The sequence below is a fragment of the Mesocricetus auratus genome, unplaced genomic scaffold, assembly GCF_017639785.1.
Source record: "Mesocricetus auratus isolate SY011 unplaced genomic scaffold, BCM_Maur_2.0 Super-Scaffold_100007, whole genome shotgun sequence".
Taxonomy (NCBI): domain Eukaryota; kingdom Metazoa; phylum Chordata; class Mammalia; order Rodentia; family Cricetidae; genus Mesocricetus; species Mesocricetus auratus.
Genome location: NW_024429191.1, coordinates 64,681,679 through 64,685,628, shown reverse-complemented (window position 1 = coordinate 64,685,628; position 3,950 = coordinate 64,681,679). Strand labels below are relative to the sequence as shown.

Below are 3,950 nucleotides of genomic sequence, written 5' to 3'. Positions count from 1 at the left end.
GCTACTGTTCCAAGCATGCTCCACAATGTCCAGTTCTTTGTGGTGCTGGGGATTGAACCCAGCGCCTCACAAATGCCAGGCAAGCAGGCTACCAATTGCCATACATCCACAGCCAGCAGTGCCCTCTCCCAGTTCCACCAGGAGTGCTACTATACTCCATATGATTAAAAGTGCTTGGTGTTACAGGGTCTCAGAGCTGGGCATTCACCACTCAAGACACTCGTGACCTTGAAGCTTTGGTGTATCAAAGCTAACCTGCCCTTCAGAACTCTCCTACTGTGGCAGACCTGTGAGATTCGTGGGCAGAATGTCACACTCTTGTAACTATACTCTGATCTCAGGCCATCCAGACAGTCCCTCTGACTAGCTGTCTCTCCAGATGCTTCCAGACTTCAGTGAAGACAACTCTCCCACTTCGAACTCTGGCCTAACTTCTCAGGTACTTAAACACACACCCATGTCTGGAGACCTAATGCAATAGCTACTATATTCCTCCCCTAGGGGAGGAATGGAAGAGAGTAGTAGTTTTTTATTGAACACAGCTTTGATTTGTTAGTGTATATGTCTTCCTTTTTAAATTAGAAAATCCAGTTCATAAATCAGGCATGGTGGCACATGCCTGTTGTGTTGGCTAGTTCTGTGTCAGCTGGACACAAGCTAGAGTCTTCTGAAGGAGGGAACCTCAGATGAGAAATTCCCCTCTTAAGAGCGGCTTCTGTGTGGAGTGTCTGGGAGTGTTGGTGGACACAGGGACAGCTGAGGTTGCCAAGCTGCAGGATCCTTTGAGCAGGCGCAGAAAGGATTGGAACATGGGCCTGCAAGACTTCTTCACTTCTGATCCTGACCTTGAAGAATTCGAGCCACCCAAGTTGTACCCAGCAATTCCTGCAGCCAGGAGGAGGCTCATCAGAGTCCTGTCCCTGTTTGATGGAATCGTGAGAGGGCACTTGGTGCTCAAAGAGCTGGGTATCAAAGTGGAAAAGTACGATGCCTCAGAAGTGTGTAGTCCATCGCTGTGGGAACTGTTAGGCATAAAGGCTAAATCAAATGTGTGAATGATGTCAGGGAAATCACAAAGAAAAATATTGAAGAGTGAGGCCCTCTTGATTTGGTGATTGGTGGAAGCTCTCACTGACCTCTCCAATGTCAATCCAGCCAGGAAAGGCTGAAATGAGGGCACCGGCAGGCTCTTCTTTGAGTTTTACCACTTGCGGAATTATACCCGCCCCAACGAGGGCGACAACTTCTGTTCTTCGGGATGTTTGAGAATGTGGTGGTCATGAAGGCTAATGACAAGAAAGACGTCTCCCAATTCTCAGCGTGTAACCCAGTGATGATTAATGCCATCAAGGTTTCTGCTGCACACAGGGCCCAATATTTCTGGGGCAACCTGCCTGGGATGAACAGGCCTGTGACAGCTTCAAAGAATGATACAGCTTCAAAGAATGATAAGCTCGAGCTGCAGGACTGCAAAGTTAAAGTACAGATATTAACCGCCAAGTGGAACTCCACCGGACAGGGGAAACCCAGCTTTTACCTGTAGTCGTCAATGGCAAGGATGGTGTTTTGTGGTGTACAGAGCTGGAAAGGACCTTTGGCTTTCCTGCACACTACACAGATGTGTCCAACGTGGGCTGTGGCACCTGCCAGACGCTGCTGGGAAGGTCCTGGAGCGTGCGGTCATCGGATACCTCTTTGCCCCACTGAAGGACTACTTTGCGTGAGAATAGTTCTACCCAGGACTGGGGTACTTTTGGTCTGAGCCAGGTCCCCAGAGTCACCTCTCTCCTTTCTCAGCTCATCTGTTTGGGGCCTCACCTCGCTGTGTACCTCAGCTTTCTCCTGCTCAGTGGGAGCAGAGCCTCCTGGCCCCTGCAGGGAGCCAAGGTGCTCCCACCATGTGCACAACTCAGAACTGGCTGCTTAGAGTAGCTTGATATGGTGCTCATGTTTTCTTATCCTGAAACCTTAAAATGTGAAGTAGATAGTAAGATGGCTTTTTTCTCCTCCTGGGTTAACCAGTCAGAAGTGATGGCTAAGATACTAAAACGACAGCTCTCCCAGAACTCAGTAATGCTGCAAAATCACTTGACTTTGTTTTTAAATAACCTGTCTCCACATTTGCTAGAGAATGCTAATGTCAGCATGAGCTCAGATGAACAAGGTCAAGGGGCCAGAATTTTTTTTTTAATTTTCCTCTAGGGATAGTAGAAGATGAAAAAGTGATGTTTATGATGTAAGTCTTACTGGCACCTTCTTCTTGTTTGGTACAAGGTCTTGTAGCATTTCCCACGATGATGATGCCAGGAGGGATGATGTCATCATCACATTCAGGGCAATTTCCCCCAAGATTTCCCTCGTCAGGGGCCCGTGTAGCTATTCCTCAAGAAGACTGGATTAGAATGTTTTGAGCTCAGGAAGGGGAGGTGGCCCCTCTTCCATGTGTGAGGGACATGAAGGAGAGGGAAGCTCAGCTAAACTATTTGCCACGCCCTCTCTCCAAATGATGGACCCCCCCTTCCCCACCAGCTCAGGTCCCCAGATAAGTATGGTCCTCTAATACTTTATGAGAAGCTAGGTCAGAAGCACATTATTTTCCCTTATCTAAGAGATAATGGGGAAACCACAATGAGAAACTTGGATCTTCTGGAGATTTTTAAAATCTTTTTACACTATGATATATTATCTTTTTAAGGGGCATTCTTTTTTAGGGCATCACTGGAGATGAGAAAAGCTGCATTTCAGAAATGCTGTCGCAGTGGTTTTTAACACCTTTTACTCTAATTACTGGTGCTATTTTGTAGAAAAAAGACAACCTTGACACATTTGTGTTTTTTAAAATACACTTTTTACAACTCTCAGACTTCTATTTTCATGTTTAACAATTTCATTAAAGTTTTTTTTCTCTTTTGGGGGGGTGACTGAAACGGTGTCACAAGTGTGGGGAAACTTTTTTTAGGCAGAAAGATAATAGATGCCTAGAGTTTACCTTTCTGATTGATTAAAAATGTATTTCTCTATTAAAAAAAAGAATGGCTGTCAGCAAGCTTGTAGGGTATTTTCTTAATTAGTGACTGATGGGGGAGGGCCCAGCCCATTGTGAGTGGGATTACCCCAAACTGGTGGTCCTGGGTTCCATAAGAAAGCAGGCTGGCTGAGTGGTGGTGGTGCATACCTTCTTAATCCCAGCAACCCAAAGGCAGAGATGGTGTAGGCCAGCCTGGTCTACAGAGCAAGTTTCCGCACCACCAAGGCTACACAGAGAAACTCTGTCTTGAAAATCCAAAAAAAAAAAAAAAAAAGGCAAGCAAGCAGGCTGAAGATCGATGAGGAACAAACCAGTGAGCAGCACCCTTCATGGCTCCTTCGGCTCCCGCCTCCAGGTTCCTGCCCAATTTGAGTTCCTGTCCTAACTTCCTTCGATGATGAACAGGGGTGGGGATGTGTGAGCCGAATCAGCCCTTTCCTTACCTATGTTGCTTTCAGTCACTGTGTTTCATCACAGCAATAGAAACCTGTAATCCCAGCACTTGGGGAAAAGTGTGGTTGGATCATAAAGTCAAGGTTGCCTTTGGCTATACATCAAGTTTGAGGCCAACTTGGAATACATGAGATCCTGTCTCCAAAAATCCAAATGCAGCTTCCTTCCTAGGGCATGTGACCACTGGGAAGCGTGTCTCCTCGTTTGTTGGGTTTTTGTGATATTCCCATGGAGGACTTTGGCTTGTTTTGTCCTCTTTCCACCGACTGGCTTTTGAAAGACTATATTGCGTACAGACTTTGTTGCAATAACTGAAGTGATATGGATTTATGAAAGTAAAACCAGAAGTCTGCAAGAGCAGGGGACTTCCAAAGAAGCTCTTGTTTCCTCCTAAAAGAGGTCCTGTCTTGACCATAGGTGTGATAACTGGAGACACGGCTACATGGAAACCAGAAGTGAACGGTTCAAT

The 3,950-nt window shown here is 46.2% G+C and overlaps 1 pseudogene; it reads left to right on the top strand.

The window, feature by feature from the left end:
- The first annotated feature begins 686 nt into the window (after positions 1-686).
- LOC101839309 lies at positions 687-1,724 on the top strand (annotated as a pseudogene).
- The last annotated feature ends 2,226 nt before the right edge of the window (positions 1,725-3,950 follow it).